The sequence below is a fragment of the Struthio camelus genome, chromosome 2 (genome assembly GCF_040807025.1).
Source record: "Struthio camelus isolate bStrCam1 chromosome 2, bStrCam1.hap1, whole genome shotgun sequence".
NCBI classification, from domain to species: domain Eukaryota; kingdom Metazoa; phylum Chordata; class Aves; order Struthioniformes; family Struthionidae; genus Struthio; species Struthio camelus.
This window is the reverse complement of record NC_090943.1, coordinates 3,165,856-3,181,470: the sequence shown is the minus strand read 5'-3', so window position 1 is coordinate 3,181,470 and position 15,615 is coordinate 3,165,856.

The window sequence follows — 15,615 nt, the reverse complement described above, 5'->3', positions numbered from 1 at the left end:
GAGGAGATGATTGCTTCTACCCTCCTCCAGTTGAGTTTTGGGTAAAGTGCTCTACATAGTGAAGAATTTTTTATTATCTCTCATCAGAGTTTCCATTTCAGCAATTTGTGACTGTTGCCGCTTGTCCTCTTACTCTTCATCTCTGGGAAGACTCTGTCTTCTCTATAAACCGTTTACGTAGTGGAAGTCTCAATTAGTTCTCCCCTTTTCCTATGGGCACATTTCATTGAAAGTGTTCACGGCCAAGGAGAGTAAGAGATAGTGACATGTATGCTGTTTTGGTGGTCTCATGCTCTTCCCAGACAAAGTGTTTGCAACCTGAAAATAATAATAAATTAAAATAATAAATGAATAAATAAATTATAAAACTAAATTTCATTTCTTTCCCTATGTATGTCCATGTTCTTCCAAATGCTTTATTCTGTATTGTACCTTCAGCAGTCTTTTTCCCTCCATTGTGTTTGCACCTAAGTTTGGGCCTTACCCTGCACGGTTTTTTGGTCTGTCATTTTCTTTGATTTCCAGCACAACTACATCGTCCAGTTCTTTCATCCTATGCCTGCGACTGTGTCACTTCTTCCCAAATCTTATTCGTTACTAGAATTAAGCTAAAATTAGTACAGTCAAGCTATTTGGTTTATCAAAATTTTATACAAAATCTTTCTTTTCCCCTTCATGCGTCTGTCATAACAACCAGAAATTTCCTATGTACTGTGACATTTGTGCCTTCAAAATGACACACCTTGTTTGATGCATCACATTCCCTGCATCAAATAAAAGTGAGAATGCTGTTCATTGTCTTTTCATTGCTATCCTGGAATCTGACTTTTCTTCACCAACCCTAAAGCTAAGCCTTTGTACCAACCCTCACTATAGCCTCAGCTCTCATCCGTCTTCTCAACGCTCATCCAATCCTCCATCTTCCCCAAACTTGATTACCTTGAGTTCCAACTTCTATGCTTTACTCACCTCTTCAGATTGAGCTTTCTGGAGTTCTTTCTTCTTTTTCTTTTTTTTTTCCCAGTCACTCCACAGGAGAGCTGTTGACATCACATCTCTTACCCATTACAAAGTCAGTTCCTCAGGGAAGGCTTGCCCAGGATGGCTCATAAATCAGAGGGAATCTTATTACTGAATGCAGAAAACCCAACCACCTGTCTTCTGTAACACCAACTTCTGGCTCCGTAACGCTCTTCATAATTATACCTCTTCCTCTTTACCTGGTTTCTCTGCCTGTTGATCAGAAAGATATTTCATTTCTTCCATATTTCAACATTACGTTTCTAGTAGCTCTTGTTTTAAAACCAGTTCTGCCTGTGATGTCTATAAAAGGAGAATGGCCTTGTGTTGGCTACACAAGGAAAATGGAAGATGGCCTAAATGCCACTAAAAACTCCATGATATTTCTACTGATTTCTGTGGACTTTGGGTCAAGGGTCTCATTTAGAGCTTTTACGATAACATGTTAAGCAACTTTACCCTCAACCTCACTATCATCACTTTCTGCTCAGCTATTTATGAGGATGATCAATGTTTGCTATAGTGGTGGTGTGGTGACCCCTGCCAAGATTCAGCTTCTGTTGTCCTAGCAGAAGCTAGGACATTTATATGTTGACCTATGTAAATGCACAACGAGAAACAGCCTTTACCCCAGAGAAATTATGAACTGAGTAGAGGACACAGACAAAGAAGTAAAGCGGCCCTCCATCATTGGCAATGTAGACTTTGGGGGCCAGGGACTTAGGTCTAACTCCCTGTGAGCCTTGAATATGCCCGTGATAATGAGAGCTTGTGGCTATTGTTATAATGTAAATGATCATGCACCCATTTCTAGATTTGTTTTATATATATATATACACACACACACACACACACACACACACATATACATATACATCACATACACACACACACACACATATATATGTCCAGTGACTTTTTTAATAAAAGTAAAAGAAGTCACAGGAAATGAGGTAGGAGTTGGAGAAGTAGAAGCCAATAGAAATTCCATGTTCATTTCATGTGTATTTATATGACTGTCGTGTTGACATTCGTTGCGGAGCTAGTTCTTGGCTCCTTTACCGTCAACAGAGACTTGAGCACAGTGTGATTAGGGACCATTTCAACTGACTTGTTTAGGTTTCTGCTTTTGAATGGGAGGAAGCACACCCAATACTCTACTGACACTTTTGATTAGAACTCTACTGACTATAAAGGGAGCCCTGAACGACTAGCTGCAGTGGAGATATCCAAATTAAATATCAGCACTGTCTAATGAATCCTGGCCTCCTTTCCTTAACATCTGTTAAATCAGAATCTGTAGTTTTTAGGCTGTGGTTGGTTTCCATCAAAAGTCCCATCGAAATTACGTAGAAGAGCAATGGTCCTCTCAGAGAGGAAGCTTTTCTCTGTAGACACAATTTCCTCCCTGGTGATCAAGTTGCAAACAAATTCTGTTGTACAGTGTCAAGGCACAAAGAACAAAAAGGGATTTGAGCAGCTGGGTGGTGGGAGAAGGGAAGTGGAGGGAGGAAGAGGCCGGAATGGGGAAGCACAGAAACAGTTTTAAATATTTGGAATCAGTAATTGTATTTTTTTCCCCCCTCGAGCTTCATTTTTTAGCCCAGATTAAATATTCCCCTTACAATGCTTTTTCATAAAAGGATCAAGTCCATTGTTTATAGAGTTTGCTAATAACAGCTCCAGTCGCGCTGTCACAGCAGAGTGATTCAATTACAAGAGTGGACAATAAAAGCTCAATAAAGAAACTCAAATCCCTATTAAATTCTTTTTTTAAATTATTATTAAAAAAATACCCCAGCAGGCTAGCATTGCCAGATTGGGAATTTACATTACACAGAAGAATGATATGATCTCTCTGAGTAGCACGGTGCAAATTAAAAGAGGTTTAGCGTTAAGTGTTCATGGCACAAAAGCAATTTTAAGTACCTGCAATCAGCTTAGGTTGGCTAAGCCTAAATATGTACAAATCATGTAACGGGCAATATCCCTGGCAGTACCATGCAGAGCCCTGACAGATGTGTTCCCTAAGGTTTACAGCCAGGCCTGCAAGAGCTCATGATGAGCGTGTGCAACATGCACACCCTTGTGTGTGTGTGTGTGTGTGTGTGTGTGTGTGTGTGTGTGTGTGTGTGTGTGTGAGCATGTGTGTGTGGGTGTGTGGGTGTGTGTGAGTATGAGCATGTGTGTGTGGTTTGTGGGCCACCTAGTGTCCTGGCACTGACTAAACAAACTGGTCTGTTTTTCATTTCTGGTTGCACAGACTTCAAGGCAAGCAAAGAGCACCACAGTCACCTATTGTGACACCTTGCCAAGCCAAGACAGGACAAAACCAACCCAAGTTTCCTGCATCTTGCTCTCAACTGCTGCTACATCTGGAGCCTCTTTCGTAGAAGAGCATTTGATCTCCATTTAAATCCATTATTTCTCTTGCTAGGCACCTCAGTTGCTAGTTATCCTCACTGCAATGAATTTATCGTGTTTTTCCTAACCTAGCATATCTAGATGCCAGCCATTTTTTTGGTCTGCTACACTAAAAAGCTCTCAATTATGATAAATTTTTGTCCTGTAAAGGCATTTAGAGACTATGATCCAGGCACGGCTGAATCAGCTTGTTAAGCTAAGTGATGGGAACTTCCTTAATTTCTCTTGGAAAAGTAAGATTTCTAGACTTTAATTAATCCTTACAATCCTCTGATTTCTTCCCAACATGTCAACATCCACTTCCATCCTGTTCACATGTCTTTGATAAATCAGCAGGATGGTTATAGAGCTCTAAAAATATATAGTTTTGTGAGCAACATACCTAAGGAAATCTAGTTTTCTATTGATCTGTAGTTTATATTTTTCTAATTTATTTGTGATCAGAATAGATACGCTATGGGTGAAGATTTTTTGTATTTGAGGTATACATGGTGCCTCTTGCCTTTACCGGGTTATCTGGCAGCCAGTAAGAAATGACCCTGACAGGACCTCTAATTACCTTTTGGCCACCAAATCTGAGAAATCTCTAGGAACTTAAAGTCCTTGGAATACTCTACTGTTCTGACAAATTTATGCCTCGAGCATAGCTTAGCCTTAGTGTTATTGCAATGTCTTGCTGAAAAATGAATGATATGTTTTCTGTGTAACTTTAATGTAACAACATCTTCCCATTGCTGACTATGCAGAAAGACAAGATCTGAAAGCCTGAGGCAATGGTAGGCTGCTCCACTCTCTACTCTGCTGACCTTAAGATGCTACAGCAGTTATAATGTTTAAGGAAGATAACAAAAATGAGATTCATCTTGCCTAATTTTATGTCTAAAAAAACCCAAATTTTTTGCTGGCGCAAGTAGTTCGATCTCCATCTGCAGTCAACAGAGACATGATCAGCTGCTCCAGGAGGCATTATCCATCTCAGACACTGAAGGATGGGATGAGTTACCTTTTGGAAATGTCTACCAGGTGGAAAAGCATCGTGCAGGTGGTCGCTGCTGGATGACTGCAAGGACAGAACATGCTGTCTTCCACCATGGGAAGAGAAAGCTGTTGGGTTACCAGGCCTGGAAGAGGGCAGAAAGCAAAACCCCTGTTGGGCTTACTAGCTGTCTGATCACCTCTGCTGCTGCTGCTGCAGTCATACTAGTAATTGGAGCAGTAGGTCCATGACAGAGACAGAGATGTCCAGTTTAAAGGAAGCTGGAGGCTGTAGTGGACAAAGGAGTGTGGGTATATGATGCTGGAGTGGAAGGAGGTTGCCACATCTGCAGCTTCTGAATGATTGCGGGAAGGAGACCACTTTCCATCTTGGAGGCATTAGAGGTTTAGTCCTTCAATGGATATAAATAATATTAATAGGGAGGAAAAGGGCTAGTATTAGTGTTATAATTATAGTAGCAGCCAGTGGGCACATGCACAATCAAAACTCTGTGCTAGGTGGTGAACATATCTGTGATTAGGGGCATTCTTTGCCTTCTAAATTTTCAGTCTCACTAGTAAAATAGGAAATAGAAATGCAAAATCTGTGTCCCCTGACCCCTAATTCAGAGGAGAGTAATTGAGGCTCTGGCATTGCTGACATCAGGAAGCTGTATGGGTTTAATTTCGATAGACTCCCTTAACATCACTGGCATCTGAGCAGAAGCACTCAGGATTTTTTGCGGAGTAGCTTGTTTTTGCTTTATTTTACATCTGTTGCTACTAGGTCAAAGACAAATATGAAAAGAGCTATACCTCTACAACTGAGCTGCCATTTCTTCCTGCCCTAAGCTAACAAACCTGTGAGAGATGATGTTCCCTGCCCTAAAAATGATAAATGATGCTACCAATACTAAGTACAAAGAGTACTTACTGTTTCATTGGTGTAGTCCGGTACCCTTTCTCCTCTGCCTTTGTAGTAAATGCTTCTCAGGCCATGTGCTTTTCTCGGTTTACAAACCAAACCCTGGTCTTATCTCATTTAATTTTAGCACTTTATTCGCATGCCTTTGTTAGGAAGTTTTTCACCCCAAACCTCTTCTGTTGTCACAGGCCCCTCTATCAGATTCATCCATCCTTAGACAACTGTCTAAAACAGATGGCATGAGATCTATCACCCTCCCAAGTGACCTTTCACTGATAAGAGCAGAAAACCTGGCTTAAACTAGGGGCTTACGTTTTAAACGACTACAGTTAAGTGAGATTAATTCTCCCCTCAGCACCTAATCTGAGTTAATCATCAAGGCTCTGCGGGGATCTCTGTACAGTCATATGGAGCATTCACCCCACCCTCGGATAGCGGTTTAAGATAGCTGGGACAAACTGTCCTCCAAAGTGGCCATTTCTCTCCTGTGACAGCAGAGACCCTGGGACATAGATCTCAGATATGAGGTATCATAAGTGATCATGGTCTGCTTCTTTCTAGCTTGAATTAAACCCCCAATTTTTAGATCGCTGCCACTAGATAAGTGAAATCTCTCCCCTCCAAGAGATCGATGTGCATAACTGACCTCTTCTGGATGGAGTTAGAGCTCTTAGCAATGTTATCATATGCCTTAGGTATTCAGTAGAAAAGTTTCCTTCGGTTTTAGTAGTGAAGGCTGGTGCGTTTGAAGCAAGACTGGCCAGAATCTCTCTCTTTTTTCTCCTGAATTAGGGAACAGTCACAGATCATGGTGACGCTTGGGCAAAGGTGCTCTCTCTACCCACACTAACTAAACGTAAATGCCATAGGGGGATCAAAAGCAACCAATTGCTTTGGCCACTTTACGAGTTTTCTCATAAAAACTTCTCAAAAGTTGAATGGTTTTCATGCTAGCCGGCATGAATTTTTTAATTAAGAGAAAAGCATTTATGGGTAGAGAGGATGAGGGGGCTAAATCTGGCCAACATACCTTTGAAGCTCCTGGCCCCCTGCTTTATTCCATGAACTTACCCTCCCTGAAATGTGCCATGGCTTTATATTTCACAGCATCCATAACATGGATTTATCAAAGGTCACCATGGCAACATCCAGGCAGTCCGAGACAAATACGCATATGAGCATAGAAACAGGACAAAACAAACTGAAATCGCCCCGTTCCCACCCAGCCTTCTCCCCTATCCCTTCAGCTCCAAATTTAGACAAACGCTATTATTAATACTCCAGTCGATATTACCTCAGCAGAGATTGAAGAGCGGAAGAGAATTCACACAGCACAGAGAGGGAGGAATATCGCTGTTGTATAGGCACACTGCATGCATAGGATCACTGCGGCTATGGGTAATTCTGCAGAATAATTGTATTGGCATGTGTGAATTCTGGGAATCAGAACCTCCTAATATTTGTTTTGGCTCTGTTTCCATGGCAATAAGTGCACTTGCTATTAATTCTCTAGTTTATTACCAGTCTTTATTCCTAGTATTTAGAGGAGGGGGGGTGGTATTCACATACCCTTTGGAATTCCAGCCTTTTATATATATTTAAACCTGAAGTTACTGACAGTATATACATAAGTATATATTTGTATACATATATGTGTATATATATATAAAATGAAGGACTGAGATTCACAAATATCTCTGTTGAAAAAGGTAGGTATTTTCAGAAGTGACTGGGAACTTTAAGATACACCAATTCTATTTTACTAATACTATTTGAGACTGTTCTTCTGAAGATATCTAACCAGAACCTAACTGATTACTTTTTCTTCTTCTTCTTCCTTTTTTTTTTTAAACTTTATTTTGCTCAATGGAAAAATGGGACACTTTATAGCATTTTATCCTCTGGAAAGAAGGAAAAGTCTGCAAATGGCCAATGAGTTCAAAATCCTGTGGGTTTTTTTTGTTTTTCTTTTCTTTTTTTTTTTTTTTTTAACCTCTCTGTTCATGTGCCTATTCACACATTGTTGTATATTGTACGCACACACGCACGCATAGCTATATGACGAAGTATCAGTGTGACCGGAATTGCAAAGTAAATCTCTCAGTACTTAAGATAAGCCACAATAAAAGTTCCTTTTGAAACCTTACCTTCCTCCCTTTAACTGTGCGTTATCTTGCAGCTTAATGACATGGTAACCTACTATTTTTAAATGAGAATCTCCCATGGTGAGAACCTTGTCTAGTCAGCAGTCAGCTATGCATTGCAAAGTTGTGGCTTCACTGGGCAGTAGTTACTTCCAGGACTGACCTGACTCTACCCATAGTTCAAAGGCTGCTCTAAAGACAGAATTGTTCATCTCCTCCTGGGCTTTTTTATTTTTTTTTGTCATTCCTGAGTGTTTCTCCAATGGTAATCATCTTCAACATATCCTGTTGAGATGAGAGCATTATCCTTATTTTACCAATGGGAACTTAATAAATAGATTCAGATTAAGATGAAAAGTGTCCACTTCTGGTGTGCGAGTTGAGCTGTGAGTGCCTGCTTTGGCAAAGATCTAAGCATTTATTCCTTATTAGTCTCATCCAACTTTATTCGTCTACAAGTAATTTCTATATCTGAGCTACTCACTCAGCTCACTTTTTTATAGCCAGTAGGGAAAGAGACAAGCACATTCAAAGGTGCTTCATCTAATATATCTTGGACAACTATCCTGCGATAAGATGAATTATCTCCCAGAAGGACTTAGGTCGATAAAACCCACCTTATTTATTGGAAGAACAGCTTCCTTTGATTTCGGTTGCAGCTAGGAGTGATCAATACTTCATTAAGACACTACGGACTAAGGCTGGCAGGGTCCGTAGGGGGCCTGGACCATCTCTGCTCTCCAGCGCTGGACTAGCTCTCTCCTTCTGCCTCTCAAACCCCAGAAATTAGGTCAGAACACAAAGAAATCATCCGATAGTGACAGTTTATGACAGGTGTGCATGAAGGCACCTTCCCTGAATCACCAGGGAGTTGAAGGAAAAAGAAGGGGAAGAAAGGAGAAAGGGAAGGGGAGGGAGAAGGGGAAGGGGAAGGGGAAGGGAATGCAAGCAAGACTCTGAAATCTTCAGCCCAGCTGTTGGAAGATTAGGCAAAGTTTTTGCAAAGTTTAAGACCACCTTGACAGTGAGTGCTCCAAACCTTGCTCCGTAGACCCACGTAATATTATCTTCTTTTTTATTTTTCTCCATGTTTCTGCCCAATCCAGATCAATAATATGCTTTTGTTTATACATACAACGTTTAGCCACTGGGAAATGCTGTATACTAAGGTACTAAGAGCCCATCAAAGCTAAGAGAAGATGAAGGTACTTGGAATGGGGAAGACACTTCCACTGGGGAAAACATAAAGCAAAACCCAAATCTCCTTTCCTGGAAGCTGATTTTATTTTATTTCATTCTTTGTGGGAGCACCATCAGCAAATTGTTATTAAGAGTGTATTGAGAGTTAAACAAAATAATAAAGTGTTCGTAAAGGAAGCCAAGGGTAAGTTCTACCTCTCTGGAAAACAGATTGAAATGGATATTAGTGTTTAATGTGGTGGAGGTGATAAGTGAAATGCGCACTCAGTTCCTCTCTCCCTGGCACTGTGCACACAGATATATGCACCTCCAGATGCACACATACACATTGATGCCTACGGCAGGTGTAGACTGCTGCCACGCAGCTCCCTGTCGGCTCTCCCTGACTTGACTTTGTAACTGAGTCAGTCTGACTGGAAGAGGAAGTGAAATGCTTTTCCTCTCATAGGGAAACATCTATTCCCTGTGGGTAAGGAAATGTGCTTCTGGCCCTGCATGCTGCGTGGTGGAGGTGTTCGGGCTTCCTGTGCTTGGACTGGTCGGTAGCAGCACCTGGGGAAGGTGAAGACCACCCAACATGAGCTGACATCACAGCATCATAGAAAAAAATGTGTGTATGGCAAATGTTTTTGTAGGACCAGACCTCGAGACATATCAGTTAGGGAATAATTTGGGCTTAAACTATTATTATTGAATAATAAATGACAATCCTGGTTTGGAGAGCAAAAACAGGGCCAGATAGCTCTTCAAATCTGAACTGCTTTTTGAGGGGTTGGAAAGCTTGAGATAACTCTGGCACCTCTCCTTCTTCACCTCTGCCACAGCGACACTGCTGGAGCACGGGGGCTGGACTAGATAATCTTTAAAGGCCCCTTCCAGCATCAGCCATTCTGTGATTCGGTGTTGACCACAGGTTGCTTCCTGGACAAAACTGACGATGGGAGGAATTTGGGTCTAGGGATTGGTTTTCAAAGTTTACTATAAGCTAAATCCAGAGCCTCCTGACCTGGCAGCATGGATTTCATCCTCTGACAGGACCATGGGTTTCCTGGCATGCTGGAGCTGTTTAATTTCTTTTCAAGTGGCTCTGACTGGCCTTAGAGAAGCTGTGGTGACCACGTTTCAACGATGCTGTGAACTTTGACACCTGTTAAGTAACTGAGAAACATGAAGTGTTATGCAGCAGTTTGGATCAATACAAGATGAGAAAAATGATTGTTACAGGCAAAGGGTTAAGAATTCCTCAGGATACCAACATTTTCACTATTAATACAGTGTATGAACTGGCAATACACTCTAAGTTAAAATCAGAAGGTGACGGTTTCTGCTGATGAATAGAAAAGGGACTCCAGAACGGGAGTCATTCATGTTCATCCTTGCTTCCCCACAGTCCTATCCCGATTCCATTAAAAAAAGGAGTATGTTTATCTTAGCCCCCCGTATTGCTTTCTTATCACTCATGTCCTGGGTAAACGTGCAAACATAAAATCTGTGCCTTACGATTTCAGAAAGTGAAAGGCAGGAACCACACCATCTGTGGCAGAGTCCTGGAAACTTTGGATGTGTGTCCATTGCACAGGAAAGAGGGATACTGATTCAGTGAGAGGATGCTCACAGACGATAACTCTTACACAAATCCCTTGGTAGCTGACTTCACGTTGTCCATTTTCTTAGAGTCCAGCCTGATTAATATCACACTCGTGCTTCCAGGTTACTGACTAAACAGAGATGACTGCTGTAAGGTAAACATTTCAATGCATGCTAATCGCTTAAGCACACACTATCTTCACTGAAGATCTAGCCTGTACAATCAATCAATAAAGTCCAAGGAGCAATTCATCTCATTTTAAAGTCGCCTTCTAACCTGGGTCTGAGGCATTACCTCCTAAAATACCTACTTTTCTATACTGAATGCAAAGGAAACCTGAGCAGGGAATTCAAGGGGAGACCTCTAAGTCCTAAGGCTAAAACTAGCTCTGATGAAGCTCCTGCTTCCTGTGAGTTAAGATATGAAGTTGACTTTTTTTTTTTTCTGCGATCTCCTCGCCGTCTCCCTCTGCTTCTCCCACTCCCATGTGCAGCGATGCACAGTCCAGCAAACACTCAGGGTTCTCCTAATGGGACCTGTATGCTTCCCTTTAGGTAGGATAAACCTCATTAGTGTTCCTGCCTAACAGATATGGTCAGGAAGCTGCTATGAATTACTCTGTCTGTCTTGCGCTGGTACTTTGCATACTTGGCACTATTTAGGCTCCACATGTACTTGATGTGGATAGCTATGTCAGAAGTCTGCACTTGCTCTAAAGAACAAATATTTTATCTTGGTCAGTGAGTCTTGATAAGCAATAGCTGGAGAATCCAGCAGAGGTATGAGGTGAGGCATGTGTGTGCGGCCAAATATGCAGCCCATAGGAAACTGCATTTGCGTTTTATGTTTTATTTTTTTTCCAGATTGCTCTTTGCTGATCTTGCTTCCACTTCGCTCTCCCTTCTCCCAAACCATCTTATTTCCTGCCTTAATGAAAATGTTTGAAGGTCTAGGGGAGAATCCTAATCAGAGAAGACACACGTTGAGAGGAAGAGCATTGAAATTGGAAATGAATATCAACCATGACATCCAAGAGGCAGGCACCACGAGCTGAATGGGCCAACGATAATAAGCTGTTATTGTGAGTCATGAAGGAGGATGTGTGTGGTATCTCCTTTGTTGGGAGAACTTAACAAGATGCTGATTCATGTGCTGCCTTTCTTCTTTGGCTGAGCAGAGCGTCAGTCTTTAGGGCTGTCATTTTACAGCATGAAGGATAAACACGAGATGCACTGGCGAGAGGTTTCTAGGCAGTAGGTTAAATAAGCCAAAGAATCCAAAGCCACAGTCTCCCCCGTTCCTACCCACCGGATTATAAGTGCAGCCAGAAGAGAGATGCAGATGAAACGAGAGAGCAAGGGAATGTGATTTCTGTGCCGAGAGGGATGGTCCAAAGAAACACGGTAATTTTACTCAGGCTTCGTCCAGCAGAAGGGGCCCAGAGTGGCAGAGAGGGAAGAAGATGAAGGAAAAAGGGGGGAGGTTGTGAAACCCCTTGCCTAACGTGAGTTGCCTGGCGTTGCCAGTTTCTTAATTCAAGGCCACCCAAGTAGGGTAAATGACACTTGTGAATGACTTCGTGGGACTCACGGGGCCTGTCGAAGCACTGAACAGGAGTCTCTGTCTTCGTCAAAGAAGTCATTTACAAACAGAGCTATGAAGTGGGAACAGGAGTGGCGGATGGTAATAGAAACCCAGCAACGGCAAACCGCCCATCCGAGGAGAAACCATGAGATCTCGCAAACAGTGCTGAGGTGGTTGGCACCACCCCACTATCAGCCCTAGGGACCGAGACTGATGGGGCACTGTTCTCCTCAGTCCTGGTGGCGGATGCCAGCTTGGAGGAATGAGTCAGGCTTGCCGTTTTAATTCTTTGGACGTAAAACTCAGCATGGGGTACAAGGGAGAGCTGCAGTTGTGCTTGACTGAGGCCACCTAGAAAAGCGATGTTGATTTAGTGGGCTGAGTTACCTCATCTTGAGCCAATAGGTGGGAAAAATCCCAGCATCTCTCCCTTCACCAGCACTCTGTATCTCCAACAGGTTGCTATAACTCCACAAGAACTACAGGAAAGTATGCAAAAGCTCTCTAAGCTAAAGGAGCCTCATGAGGCTTTCTAAAAATAATAAAACTACTTCTTCTTAATCGCTGTTTTTCTTTCCTAACATTTTTTTTCCCTGCAGGTAATGGTGAGAAATGATAGGCAAAAGTCCAACTGAGGCCACATCCTTTTATTTGTGTACTGATTTTTCACTTTTCAAAAGAAATGGAAAGTTCAACATGACCACGAATGCATTGCTGATTTCATTAGAAGGGATTTTCCTAGTCTCATTCCACTGATACAATTCCTTTTCAAATAAGCCCAGAATTTCAGAGGTTAATATTAAATGTTTTTCAGTGTGTCTGCATGAAAACATGTGACCTGGATACAGTTATTTTTGCCCAACTTCAACCTGGCCTCATTTGATATTGAAAAATTAGGGAATATTCAAATGGAATGAAATTGCAACTGATTTGGGGTCAAAGGGTTCATGTTCTTATTTAACTGCATAATAATCAGCTTCCAGTGCCATGTCTCTGAGATGCAAATTTCATGCTGTTCAACACGCACTAACTCAAAGTAAGACACAGGCCCAGCTTAAAGGTCCTTTCAATCAAAATGATGAGGAAGAACGATTCTCCTCCATTTTGCAAGAGTTCAGGTGCAAACATGAACATCTTTTCCAGGAATCGTTGGAACATCTGGAAATTCCTTGACCGCTAAAGACTCCAGCCAGTAACTTGATGATGAAGGGTCCTTCCTCAAAAAATATAGATGTGACCTGGGAAACACGGTTCAAAGTCAACACGTTCATACTTGCGAGTTCACCAGAGACAGAATCTCTGAGAAACTCAACAAGTACAAACAAAAAAAAATCTTTGTTTTATATTCTTAAGATTATTATTTCTACAAACTTTACACATCTGAGATTTTGATCTGCCAAGTTTCACACAGATCTGGTTAATTCTTGATCAAGAAGTAAGTCTTCTGACTCAGAGTCACATCCTAAAATTCTTCTTTTTGAAGGCTTCACACTGCTGAGGGCCAGCAATGAAGATCCATTTGCTGATGTGATTTGACTAATCCCCCTATAATGAGGAAGTGGAACAGCTGAGATGAAAGCCTGAGCCCTCACTGTGCAAAGATACGAACTAATAAGCAAAGCCAAGCTAATATGGGGATCTGGGCATTGCCGGAGGGGATTTAAACCAAATTAACTTTGGTGTTTTTGATCAAAATGGGTGCCAGAAATGTTGCTGAAGGGTCCAAAAATTAAAGCAAAAAGCCAACAATACTCCCACTTATCTGTTAATTCACGTTGCCATTCAGTGGCAAAACAATGTTAAACCTACCCCAAATTTTAATGAGTATCAGAACTGGCATTGTCACGTGCGCTTATTTGTAGTGGACAGCAAACATCTGGGGGCTGCGTTCATGTCAGTGCACATATTTATATGTTTGTGTGCCTGCTAGGGGTATTTAAAACACCATGGAGAGATGGGATCATGCAAGGCAGGAAAGTAATAGGATGAATACAGACTACAGTTAGCCTAGGATGAGCCTTGCTAATAGTGAGATTTATTAGCCCATGGAACTGAATTTCCAGAAAAAATGACCCGCTGATTTGAGATATTTAAAACTAGCCCAAAACCATTCAGCAGACAACTTGCAGTACATCCTTAGTTAGCACATATATATCCTTCTGAGTGGCATTTTCCAGTCTCTGAAATGTAAAAATGGTGTCTTGGCGTTTATGCTAGGCTTTGTAATAACGGTGCTGTACACGCAGAATAAGAGACAGATTTCACCCTAAAGAATTTCTTTTCTCAGTCATCATTTAAATGAAATTCTTAAGCATGAGTTTTCCCTTACCTACTAAGTCTGTATCCATCTCTGTTAAACAAAGCATGTAGTCACAAGAAGGACATTAATGCTTGCTTAAGTGGTTTGGTCTATCTGAGCTTAAAGAAGTAGGGTTACTCTTAAGTTATTAAGGATGGGAGAACCAAGGCACAGAAAGTTTAAAGCAGTGATGTCTGAGATGCCAGGCACCAGCAAACGATGATGAAACAATGGGGAATACATGGAATTTATTGCAAAGCCAATACATGACTGAGTAAAAGTCAGAAAGGCAGTTTGAAAAAAGCTTGAATAGGTTACAGCCAGTTAGATGGGATGCCTTGACATGTCATTTTTCTATTTGGCATTTTTCTTCATTCTGGGGGGCAGATATGCTGAAAATTCCATCAGTTAAGACTCAGTTTCCTCTCTCAGGGTGAATTATTGGTTGCAGATCACTGTTGCTGTGACAGCGAGCTAACCAGCAGTTTCTCCCAGGGACATATTTTAAAGCGCAAAGGTGCACTGTGCTGGATACTTGACAGAATCATGGCACATCAGAGCCCCTGTACCCAAGAGCCTATGGCCTGGGACACAGCAGGAACTGATAAGATAGCACAAGGAAGAAAAGTTGTGCAGACATCAGCTAGACATGACTGTTGGCATTTCAGTAAAGATGAATTTCCAGGAAGAATGCAAAAGAGGGTAAGACCTTGGATGAGGCCTCAGAAACAGGTCTGGAGGTATATGAAGAGGCAGGGAACCAGGATGTAGCTAAAGGAGAAAATGTCTGCTGAGTTAAAGGAAGGGGTTAATAATTTCCTCAGAATGAAATGCAGGGCATGTTTAAGTTGTGAGTACCCTCTAAAGGAAAGAAGATCTAGACTAAGTCATGGTACACTGTCAAATTGATAAGTCTGAAAGATAATTTCAGATTTGAGTATTTTGAATAAATATGGTTGCAGGCACTGAAGCTATAAAAACGGCAGCTGCAGACAGAGCCTGTGCGTAGGAACTGAGGGAAAAAAACAAAGTTCATTCAGGAAGACAAAGCCAGATCTAGACATAAGAAGTTTAGGTGAAGTCCAGAAGAATGACTGAATCAAAGATAACCTCCTAATCGTGAACTTGAGAGATGGAAGGGATAGTAGATTGTCTATAGGATTTGGAACAAAAAGGAAAAAATCAGTTTTATCCAAGTCGAGTGTAAAGTGATGGGTGAACTTCTACCACAAGGTAGTCAAATGACTGATTTAGTCAAAGGAGGAGGGATCCATTTGCCTAACCTCATCAGTCTAGAGTTTAGACATCATATCTACACTAATTCTACTGTGTAACTGGTTTCGCTCTGATCTGACAGTTGGAGCCATCCATGGAGAGGGAAAGCAATATCACCAAGCCTGGCCATCTGGGTGCTGTCAGAGACCACCAGCACCTCCATGCAAACCACAGAGGAAGA